Source organism: Tamandua tetradactyla, chromosome 5 (genome assembly GCF_023851605.1).
Source record: "Tamandua tetradactyla isolate mTamTet1 chromosome 5, mTamTet1.pri, whole genome shotgun sequence".
NCBI classification, from domain to species: Eukaryota; Metazoa; Chordata; class Mammalia; order Pilosa; family Myrmecophagidae; genus Tamandua; species Tamandua tetradactyla.
This window is the reverse complement of record NC_135331.1, coordinates 129,309,564-129,322,083: the sequence shown is the minus strand read 5'-3', so window position 1 is coordinate 129,322,083 and position 12,520 is coordinate 129,309,564. Positions and strand designations below refer to the sequence as shown.

At 40.8% G+C, this 12,520-nt stretch overlaps 1 pseudogene; it reads right to left on the bottom strand.

Annotated features, from left to right (window-relative positions):
- Window positions 1-3,031: 3,031 nt before the first annotated feature.
- LOC143683318 (RING finger protein 24 pseudogene) lies at window positions 3,032-3,635 on the bottom strand (annotated as a pseudogene).
- Between the last annotated feature and the right edge of the window lie 8,885 nt (window positions 3,636-12,520).

Sequence of the window (12,520 nt, the reverse complement as noted above, 5' to 3'; positions counted from 1 at the left end):
TCAGAATACAGGGGAAAGGGAGACATTGCCTGTATTTTAGAACTTCACCTACTCTTTGAAACCAAAGGAAGAAAGTGTCATTATGTCCAGAACCTAGGTTTTCTGTAGCACATAACTGAACTCAGTTTGTCTGGATAGATCATTTAAACAATCCAAACACAGGGAGGCCAGAATAAGAATGAGAGCCTTTAATCCTTTATAGCTTAATGTAAAGCCTGGATATATCCCAGAGTATATTAAGCAGATAATCAAAAAGTATTGGCAAAGTCTCTTGAGGCATGGGAGAAAAATTATGGAACTATTAAACTTTATGACCAGGGAGATCCCTGATATGTGCCAAACATTAGGGACACCCAATCAATAGGCCAAGCCCTTGAACTTGAGGCTTTTCTTGTGAAGCTTATGTATGTAGCAGAGAAGCTTAGCTTACCCATAGGTATGCCTAAGAGTTACTTCTCCCATGGACCTCTTTTGTTGCTTAGATGTAGCCTCACTCTCTCTAAGCCCAATTCTGCAAGTGAAATCGTTGCCCTCTCCCCTATGTGGGATATGACATCCAGGGGTGAAAGTCTCCCTGGCAGCATGGGAGATGACTCCCAGAGAAGAATCTGGCCCTGGTACCATGAGATCAACCATGCCATTTTAACCAAAAGGGGGGAAATAAGTGTAATTAATAAAGTATAAGTGGCTGAGAGAGTTCAAAAAGAGTTGAGAGACTACTTTGGAGGTCACTCTTATGCAAGCTTCAGTTGGACATTGCTACTTATCATAATGTGACAAACCCCAACCAAAATCATTACAGCCAATCCTAAGAACACCCACGGCAATATATAAGATTCTACAAAGGTTCCATGCACTAGGGTAACTTTCCAGAAACCTACAACCTCCAGACGGGTCCCTGTACCAGATAAGTCCTAAAACCTGGAGGGGCCAGCTTGTCCAGAACATCAGCTAGTTCCATCTCCCTATCCCATATTGCTGACAGCACCTTCCAACATGAAAAAGTAAGGCTGAGCATAGCTTAAATACCCCTAAAGAGTAGGAGAAAGACTAAAGGTGATGGTGGAGTTATATAGAGAAGGTAGGGTTTAACAAACAAGTATGATTGCTGAATCATTATATTGGTATTTCTTTTAGTCTCCAATATCTTGGAGCAGCTACAAGTAAAAACCTAAAATTGTGGAATTGTAACCCATAGCAAACTCTGAGATCTGTTCTACAACTAATTGTTGCACTGTGCTTTGAAGTTGACTGCTTTTTTATATGTATGCTATTTTTCACAAAAAAGAAAAAAGTGATGATAAAAATATATATATTCCTTCTAGCTTCCAATGTTCTGGAGCAGTTAGAAGGAAAAATCTGAGATAATGGTATGGTAGCCCATGACAAACTCTGGGAGCTGTCCTGTAACTACTTGTTGAAGAGTGCTTTGAAATTATTGCTTTTTTCTTCCTTTACTTCGTATGTATGTTACATTATACAATAAAAAAAAGTAAAAAAAAAAAAAAAATCAGTGACAGGCATTTATCTTTAAGTAGAAACAGAGATAGGGCAAGAGAGGGAAGGAAAAAGACAGAGCCCAAGCCTCTTGGAAGAACAGAGGGTAAGAAGGGGAGAGGCCAGGGGGTTGGCACCCTCTTCTCATTATAACTGGACACGGAGGATTGGCCATGCTCAGAAGATGCTTCTCTTCAGAGTTCTATGAGGCTCACAGCAGCTCCCTGCTGAGGCATTAGGCAGGGCCAACAGCCACCCTGGAAAGGCACTGTATATGTACGGGGGGGAAGTGGGGGGGAGATGTGGGCAGCATGCTGGTGTCCTTTGACCACACAAGGACAGGGGCTATTTTAGTTTGTAAGCTGCTGAAATGCAATATATCAGAAATGGAATGGCTTTTAAAAAGGGAGTTTATTAAGTTGCAAGTTTACAGTTCTAAGGCTGTGGAAATGTCCAAATTAAGGTACCAACAAGAGGCTGCCTTCACTTAAGAAAGGTTGATGCCATCTGGAATACCTCTGTCAGCTGGGAAGATACTCGGCAATGTCTACTAGCTTTGTCTCCTGGCTTTTCATTTCATAAGGATTCCCTGGAGGCATTTTCCTTCTGCATCTCCAAAGGTCTCTGGCTGTGTGGGTTCTGTTGGCACTATGGGCTCCAAAGTTTTTTTCCAGAATGGTTCCCTCTTAAAGGACTCTAGTAAGCAACCCCACCTTGAATGGGTGGAGACACATCTCCATGGAAACCACCTAATCAAAAGTTACTACCCATGGTTACATTTCCATGGAAACAATCAAAATGATCCCATCCAACAATACTGAATGAGCATTAAAGAACATGGTTTTTCTGGGGTATACAACAGTTTCAAACCAGCACAGGGGCCCATGCCTGCTGGGAGTCCTGACTGGGTATTTGGCCATAGCCTCACTGGTGAGCAGGAAAGAGAAATGATAAGAGGAAATGGCTTCTGACCAAGCCTTTCCAAGCTCATCTAATGTTTTTAGCTTAGATGATTTAATAAGCAGGTATTGTGAAATCATGGGAGAAGGAGCTAGTGAAAGGCAATGCTGCTCTGTTATAACTAAAGCCCTTGTCCACATTAAAGGGACCTAATATGAAAAGCCTTGCATTATCACTAACCTCACCAACCACTGGCAAACAATCGTGCTTTGACTGAAGTAACTGCTGGTTTTTCTTAGTTTGAGGATTGTCTGCAGGGGTGGGTTGGGGTTGCTGCTGCAAAGGCATGCACCATATGCATAGAAGCTCATCTGCTCACAGGGTGGGATGTGGGACTTTGAAGGCCTGCCCTCAGTTCCCTTATCTAACACTCATGTTTATCTTCCCTTCTGCTTAATAAAGATTCGCCTTTTCAAGATAAGTATCTGGGAGACGGAGCATAATAAATATAGCAAATACGCTCATGAAGTTTCTTGAACCAATCTCGCGGGCTCATCCATTCCTATTCTCTGGGTAGTGTCAGAGTGTTTGGTTGTCACAAGACCCAGACATCTGGGCTCCCAACTTAGCTGGCTCAAGAGATCTTCATGAAGCAAAGGAAGTAGCAACTGATCCACCAGGTAGAGAGCAGCCAATCCAGAGACTGCTTGGTTCCTCCTGGCTCTACATGGACATCGTATCCAGCAACAGTCTGGGGAGCATATACAATATTCTCTGCCTCAGGGATGAGCCCCTGTGGAAAGTGGTCCATGGTCCTGTTTTCAGTGCAGCTGGTTCAACTCCAGAACTGGCATGTCGCAGAATGGATACAATTTCTGAACCTCTACCACTTAATAAGGTACTTTCTGTGGAAGGAGTACTTACATGAACAAATCTTCAATTCATCTCGAAGCTTGAAGTCTTGTAGATGCTGCACAGTGTTCATATAAATTCAGATCTCTTATTTTTTCCTTTAATATAACCTGTTTGTAGGCATAAAATTCTTTGTGTGCCTGATGTCTTAACCTAATGAAGCAGCAACAGAAGAGTAAACTAAGGATAAGGATGAAGACAAATACAGCAGTGCAAAAAAACCACATTTATATTGACAGGTGGATTCTGGAATCTGTCATTAGGCATCCTGAAGTTGTAATGTTGAAAATCCACACTCTCTTGGATGCACTGAGACTTGGATCCATAGAAGACCTCAGTTTGAAACAGTACACCTCAGCTATCCAGGTTATGGCAGCATTTCTTAAAGCATGTTTGATGGCTGCATTCTTCTTAGACCAGCTCCTGTTCTCTGCAGATGTTGAATTCTCAACACCTCTGAAGTCTGGGGAATGGGCCAGTGAGCCTCTTTCTTCAGAGCCAGATCTTACTCTACATTAATGGCCCATCATCTCCTGGTTCTTGTATAGGTGGGCATAAAAGACATTCAGGTGCACTAGTGGTGGTGGTGAGTGTGAGGGACAGTCAGTACCCAGTAGCAGGCAGCCCAAACATAGGAGTTCCTTATATATCGTGAATATTAAACCTTTATCAGATACATGGTCTCTAAATATTTCTCCCATTCATAAGTTGTCTTTTTATTTTCTTGGTAATGTTCTTTTATGAACAAAAATTTTTAATTCTGATGAAGTTTAGTTTACTCTTCTGTTGCTACTTCATTAGGCTAAGACATCAGGCACAAAAAGAAAAAAAAACATCTTTTGCTGTTCGTGCTTTTGGTGTAAAGTCTAAGAATCCTGAAGATAATCCCCCTATGTTTTCTCCTGAGGATTTTATAGTTTTAGCTGTTATATTTAAGTCATTAGTCCATTTTGAAAAATTTTTATATATGGTCTGAGGTAGGATTCCACTTTAAAAAAAATATATATATTTTTTTGCATGGGCAGGCACTGGGAATTGAACCCAGGTTTCCGGCATGACAGGTGAGAATTCTACCACTCAGCCACCATCACACCACCCTCTGAGCCACCATCACACAGCCCAGGGGTCCACTTTTATGCAAGGCATGTGGATAGCCAATATTCCCAGCACCATTTGTTGAAGAGACTGTTCTTTCCCAACTGAGTGGACTTGGCACCTTGTCAAAAATCAAATAGCCATAGTATCTACCCAAAAGAATTGAAAGCAGGGACTCAAATACATATTTACACATTAATGGTCATGGCAGCATTATTCACAATTATCAAAAGGTGGAAGTAACTCAAGTGTCTATTAACAGATAAATGGATAAACAAAATGTGGTAGATAATACAATGGCATATTATTCAGCTGTAAAAAGGAAATGAAATTCTGATGCACACTACAACATGGATTAATCTTGAAGACATCATGTTGAGTGAAATAAACCAGATGCAAAAGGGCCAATACCATATGATATCACTTACATGAAATAAACAGAATATGCAAATTCATCAAATCAGAAATGTTAAAAATAGGGAACACTGCACATGAGAGGGAGGTATACAGGAACTCTCTACCCTTACTCTTCCAAACGAATTTGATGAGTAGCTTTTCCATTTCTGTGAAGAAAGTTATTGGACTTTTGATTGAATTGTGTTAAAATTGTAAATGACTTTGAGTAATATTGACATCTTAATGATATTAAGCCTTCTAATCCATGAGCATGCAATAAATTCCTATTTATTGGAGTCTTCTTAAATTTATTTCAATAAAAGACCAGTGGATTTAAATTTCACAATATTTAAAGTTCATTGATATCGATACAGGTTTCACACTGCAACTACCACTTGTTGAATTTTGGTATGGTACAAAAAATTATCTACAATTATCTACATATCTTGGTGAGCCTGAATTTTCTTTATAGACCTCAATAAATATAACACATCACTAGGGACTGAGTTCAGAAAGAGATATGAGATGTCAGCTGTTTTCTATTAAAATGGACATTAGAGAGATTTGCAAAAAATGTTTTATATTTTTGGTGTTTGGGAAAACATTATAGCTATTTTTCATTAAAAATGTTATCTTTGTTAACATGTGATGCATTATGTAGTTACTGAATAAATATTTTTAAAATTCTCAGTTTTAACATCGAATATAGTAAATACTGATATCTTAAACAAAAGCCCATTGGGGTTCCTTGGTAATTTTTAAAAGCATTAACAGGATTCTGAGACCAAAACTAAAACATATCAGAATTGCTGGGTCAGATGATATTAGAAGAATTTGTAACAAGAATATATGCAAGTTGGAACCTTTGGCAGAAATCAGATAAGGCTATTCAGTGAAAATTCTTGGGTTTTGGACTCAAAACCTGTCTGAGGTAGGTACTGGCTGTAGTCCCATTAAAAATAATACTTCTAACTTGTTAATAGGTTTTCAAAACCAAACCCACCACCAAAGGACATCAGATAGTTCTCAAATCACAAATACCTGTCATATCTGACACCACTGTCATAAAGACATTTGAGTAGGCAGAAGGCAGCATGGCAAAAGTTCACACATGAAGTAGAAAGGGTGTGTGTTCATAAGCACTGAAGGAGGATGTTTGGGCAGGTGTGTGTGTGTGTGTGTGTATCTGTCACATACATGAGCAATTTGTTTTACTATCCATGAGGTTGTTAAGAGAGTCCTCTGAGGATCTACAAACACAATTGTGTAATCTGGGCTCTATATTCTCTCCCAGCTAAGGCAAAGCATGCTGCCTGGTTCATTGTCAGAAGTTTCCAGATAGAGGGCAATGTTGCTATTTGGAAATCAGTAAAAAATATGCCCTACAGATGATGAAACCTTGATGTAAGAAGGCAAGGGTAATTCTGTACAACAGGCAGACTTGACAGCTGATAATTTAGCAGTGAAAAAATTATATTCCAGCTCTCCAGTGAACATTTGGATAGTCAAAGATTTCTGGGATGAGTGGTCAGGACTAGCCAAAAAAAGAACACCCTTATATGGGGCATAAGTTTGTGAAATCTCTGTGGGAACTTAAAGGAAGAATTAAAATGAGTCATGTGGATACTGGCCTAGAAGGGGCTTAGAGGCCTTAGTCAGATCCTTGGAACAAACTAGCTGGGTTCATAAAATAAGAAGGCATGTGGGAACTATATCCCTAATGGCTAAGATAGGATACATTCCCCTTTCATTCTGAAACCAAGGTCAACAGGAAAGATTCAACATATTTTTGGGTGGAAGCTGTCATCTTCATGCCGTAATGTTTCTGAAGGTTTCCCACAAATCTCCAACTGATAAATATTTCAATGTTTAAGAGTGGCATGTTTGAGATTTTGTTGGTTTGCCCAGAGTGATGCCCCGATAAATCCCAGGGTGATTTGAACAGTGAATAAAAAAGTATTTGCAAAGTCCCCTCTGGGCAATGGTGAGAATGGGGGAAAATTCAACTTCCCCAAGTTGAATTGTTGATATTCTAACAAGCAGTGTGGACAACCAAAGCTATAGGATGAGCCCCCGGTCTTGGGGTTTGTTCATATGAAACTTAACCCCACAAAGGATAGGTCAAGCCTACTTAAAATTAGGCCTAGGACCTAAGAGTCACCCCCAAGAGAGCCTCTTTTGTTGCTCAGATGTGGCCTCTCTCTCCAGCCAATACAACAAGCAAACTCACTACCTTCCCCCTGTCTACATGGGACATGACTCCCAGGGGTGTGGACCTTCCTGGCAACGTGGGATGGAAATCCTGGAATGAGCTGAGACTCAGCATCAAGGGATTGAGAAAAACCCTAGAAGGAGCAGAGACTCAGCATCAAGGAATTGAGAAAACCTTCTGGACCAAAAGGGGGAAGAGTGAAATGAGACAAAGTGTCAATGGCTGAGAGATTCCAAACAGAGTTGAGAGGTTATCCTGGAGGTTATTCTTACGCATTAAGTAGATATCACCTTGTTATTTAAGATGTAATGGAGAGGTTGGAGGGAACTGCCTGAAAATGTAGAGCTGTGTTCCAGTAGCCACGTTTCTTGAGGATGATTGAATAATGATACAGCTGTCACAATGTGACTGTGTGATTGTGAAAATCTTGTGTCTGATGCTCCTTTTATCTACTTTGTCAACAGATGAGTAGAACATATGGAATAAAATTAAATAGGGGGAACAAATGTTAAAATAAATTTAGTTTGAAATGCTAGTGATCAATGAAAGGGAGGGATAAGGGGTATGGTATGTATAAATTTTTTTTCTGTTGTCTTTTTATTTCTTTTTCTGAATAGATGCAAATGTTTCAAGAAATGATGATGATGATGAACATGCAACTAAGTGATGATATTGTGAATTACTGATTATATATGTAGAACGGAATGATCAAAATAGGAATGTTTGCATTTGTTTGGTGTTTTTGGTATTTAAAAAGATAAAATAAAATAAAAATTAAAAGAAAAAAAGAGTGGCATGTTTTTAAATTGACAGACATGGATTAAAGGGTCAAATTGTTGTGTTAGTTGCTAACAGCATCTATAGGATCCTTACCTAAGGCTCAAAGGCAGCCTTTCTCTGATGTCTATAAAGTCTCTAAGACTTCAATTACTTAAAAGATTGTTTCAGAAGATGTTGTAGAATTGCTTCTAGTACCTAATGAGTATAAAACTGTGTGTACTCATAATATTTAGCTATGCTAGCCTAAATAAATTAGAGACAGAGATTAGGGGTAATATTTTAGATATTAGGAAGAAAATCAGTGAGGAACTCGAGGGAAATCTGACCTCATTATCATAAAGGCCCCAAAATAACAATTTAGATCAAGGAAATGTACTATGTTCTCAAAGTTTGCCTAACTTAGTTTTGAAAATTTTGTTTGTTCTCTCTTACCTAAAGAATGAAGGTAGTATGGGCAGTGGAGATTATGTGTAAGATGTAATATCTTATAAAGTTCCTTAGTAACAGCAAGGATCTCAGGCAAACCTGGGCAGAACCTCCTCCAAACTGACCTAGCCCAAACAGTCAGCCCAGGACCATGAGGGACAAATCTGTAGTCTGACAAAATCAGGTTTATATTGAATCATTCCAATGAGACAGAGCATACCAGAGGAACCACGTGGCATCTCACCAACAAAGAAAATTATAGAGTTACAGGATTTGGGTAAAGAAAGGAATTTAGGTAGCTTTAAACAAAACTGTTACCTTGGGCTGAATATATGGGGTCAATTTCAGGTCTTGACTGCAAAGAGGACCCACAATCACATTTCTTTGGAAACTACTAAATTGAAATAGATGTGGAATGTTGAAGCTCTGCATATGAGCTGTAAACAAAGGCTCCTTCTGTGTCAAAGTCACATATCCTCTAGGCAAAAGGGGATGTTTATCAATAATATAATTTCAATAGTAAAGTTTCAGGTAGTCCATGATTTTGGAACAAAATTTCTCAGTGAGTAATGCAGTAGTCACTGAAAGGGTGGTGGTAGTGGTAGGGAGCATTATGACAATTTACAGCTGCAGCATGGCCTTGGGAGAAACACAGTGTCTTTGCAGCAGGCTTTATCTGTGCTGGTCTTCCCTGCCTAAAGAATAGTAAGGTAGCTATTTTTCTTACTCACACTGAACTAATTCTTATTTTAGGAAAAGGTTAGTTCTACCACCAAGGTGGTTCAGAAGTGACTCAAGGAATGGTCACAGAGCCTAACTTTACTTGAAATATGACCAAACCCACTTAAGTCAGTATATCAGCAAGTAAAGTTCATCAAAGAGAGAGAAAATCAAGAACAATCTCCCCTCTCCACACTAGCAATCGGTCAATTCAAAGTTTAGCAAATGCATTGTTAATAGTTCAAAATAAAACTCCAAACTATAATCACACAGGCAAATGTTGGGGGAGGGTAATAAGGAAAATGAGAATGTGTTTGCCTACAGTTTCTGGGCTAGGAGCAGGCCTGGAATTCGAGTCTTACCATTGCAGCAACTATCAACTTTTGAGGTTAGCAGGATTTGGCTGGCCTCGGGTTTTGTGCCCATAGATACAGCTAAGGTTTCTAGGTCGAAGCCCAGGCAGGAACTAAACTTAGACATGCTAAAAGTGCATTGAGAAACCAAAGCCCCATTCACCCTCCCAGCTCAGCAAAGCCCAAATAAGCCCTCGTGGTTGGAGAGTAGAGCCTTGTCAAGCTCCACTTCCGACTGCTCATTGGTCTGCAGGGTTTTGTTATTATTATTATTTTTGCTTTAAGGTTAACAATCATTTAATGTATTAACATTTTCACTTATAAATGTACAATTTACATATATAGGGAAAAACTGGTTCTGTGACCATAACAGAATACTAGACACGGAGAAGCAATCACAAAAAAAGATCAATTCTGGGGGAAGAAAAATGGAACTACATTCCACAGTTGTGTCTCCATGAACTATGGAAGGAAAAAGAACGATTACACAGAATCATAATTGATGCAGAAAATAAATATAGGTCATTTTCGTCTCAAATGAGAATTCCTCTTTATGATCCAGATGGCTATATTGGCCCCAGATAGCCTATTGTCACAAAAGAAAGTGGAGGGTTCTGGCAACCACTGTGGGTCCCTGGGATTCCACATTTCCAGAAGGTGGCCAGACATCCCGACTTTCAAGGGCCTAAGGCCTTAAAATGAAATAAAATGAAATAAAATAAAATGAAATATAAAATAAAAATTGTATCTTATGACTACGTTGGTATAAAAATGAACATGATTCTGTTATTATATATCCGTTTTTTTCTCCTGACTAAAAATACTAATTACAATTTTTGGTGGGCCCCATGAATTAGAATGATTCTAATTTATGCCTAGAATCTAACGGATGAGTTGACAAGGCCTAACCACTTGTGATGGAACCCAGACCCGGCTCAGCGTGGGAAGAAGTAGGACTCCAGAGGTCCGTCCCGCACACCTCGGCGGCCACGCTGCCAGGACGGGATCATCCATTGGGCCCTGTTCCTGCTCAGCGGCCATCCATGGTCACCCCGACGCGGTCCGAGCGGGGGTTCACGTCCAGGCTAAGCCTGATCACTTTCTTGATTGTTTGGAACTGCGCAAAACTGAGGCTAGTGTACGGGAAGAACACAGGGCCGAGAGGAGGGTTCGGGCGATCCCACGGCTTGCAGGAGAGGTGAGGAAGGCCGCGAGAGCGCGCGGAGGGCGGCCCAACCTGGGCCCGCGGCGTCCTCTGGGCTGGGGAGGGGGCTGTGCCGGGCGGGTCTCACGTGGGCACCACCTCTGTGCTCACTCACCAAAAGCCATTTCGGCCCGTCTCGTGTCCAGGTAGCACACCACCGTACTCTAAGGTTTCCAAGTCGAAGCGCAGGCGGTGACTACCATCTGACATGCTAGGACAACCCTGAGGAAACGCGGCTCCACGCGCCGAGCACAGCAAAGCCCAAATCAGCGCGTGTGGTGGATGTTGGCGCCTCCTCGAGCCCCGCCCCCGGTCGCTCATTGGCGCGAGGTTCGGCCGGGTCCGAGCCGCCCAATCGGAGATGTCCGAGGGCGCGCGCTGCCCGCCGCCTCGCTGTCGGCGCATTCCTGGCTCTTAGCGGAAGGTGCGGCGAAGCGTTCTCGGAGCAGGTGGGGAGGGCTCCTTCCCATCTCTTCCTCTGCCATCTGGGAATCACTCCTTGGAAATTCGGGACTCAGGGCTTCCAGGGAGCCAATTGCATGCCCTAGAGATAGCAACGGGCTTTCACGTCCGTTAATTTGGTCCTGGGTAGACCCTGGTGGGGCGGTCTCTGAAGGCTCAGGCGTGGCCGCGACGAAACGCGATCGGGCGCCGAGAAGCCGCAGAGCCTGGGAGCCGGCGGCAGAGCGGGTTGTGGCCAAGTGGCACCCTCTTCCTTCGGGCATCCCACGTTGTGAGTTCACGTTAGTCAGGTCATACCAGGAAGAACTAATAGACGAATTCCACAAAGATATCGCGTTGAGTGAAGTATGTCAAACACAAAAGAACAAATAGTGTGTAATTTCTCTTATATGAAATACTTAGAATTAGCAAATTCGTTGAAACATAAAACAGAATAGTGGTTAATAGAGGTGGGAGTGGGGAGTTATTGCTAAATGAGTTTGAGTTATGGTTTAGGATGATGAAAATATTCTGGAAATGGTGAAAGTGACACAGTATTGTCAATGTACTTAATGTCAAGGAATTATCCATTTAGACAGGACTCCCCAGGATGACCTGGGAGGGCATCATGGGATTGAGAAAACCTCTTCACCGTAAGGGGGAAGAGAGAAATGAGGCAAAATAAAATTTAAGTGGCTAAGAGATTTTGAACAGAGTTGAAAGGTTACCCTGGAGGTTATTCTTATGCATTATATAGATATCCCTTTTTAGTTTATAGTGTATTGGAGGGAAATATCTGAACCTGTTGAGCTGTGTTCCAGTAGCATTGATTCTTTAAGAAGACTGTTTAACAATATAGCTTTTACAATGTGTCTATGTGAAACTTGAAAAAGTGGCTGACACTCCCGTTATCCAGGCTATGGACAGATGAGTAAAAAATAAGGACAAAATAATAAATAATAATAGGGGGAGATACGGGTTAAAAAACTAGATCAATACTAGTGATCAATGTAAGGGAGGGGTAAGGTGTATGGGATGTATGGATTTTTTTCTTTTAACTTCTGGAATGATGTATATGTTTTTAAAATGATCCTAGTGATGAATACACAACTATGTGATGATATTGTAAGCCATTAATTGCATACTTTCGATGGACTATATGGTGTATGAAGATATCTCAATAAAAATATTTTTAAAAGATTATCCACTTAAATTGGTTAAAATGCTTTTCATGTTATGTATATTTTACTGTAACTAAACACATTACTTCTTAAAAATTCACCAGGAAAGAGGTTCACCCAGATCTGGAGATCTGGGTTTGGGAATAATGTATTATATGTGATATATATAAATTGGGAGAGTTGATAAGAATGCCTAGGAAGCAAGTTTGTAGGGGAAAAGAACCAGCTTTAAAAGGAAAACTGGCGAAGTGGAAAAATTAGGGCTAATGATAGAGGAAGGAGATGTGAAACAATGTTGAGGGTTACTCAGAACGAAGTCAGAAACGTACTTAAGGAAAGAGGATTTAATAACAGGAAAACATGAAGTAGAAAGTCCAGGGAGAGTAAGGATGTGTAAAAAAAA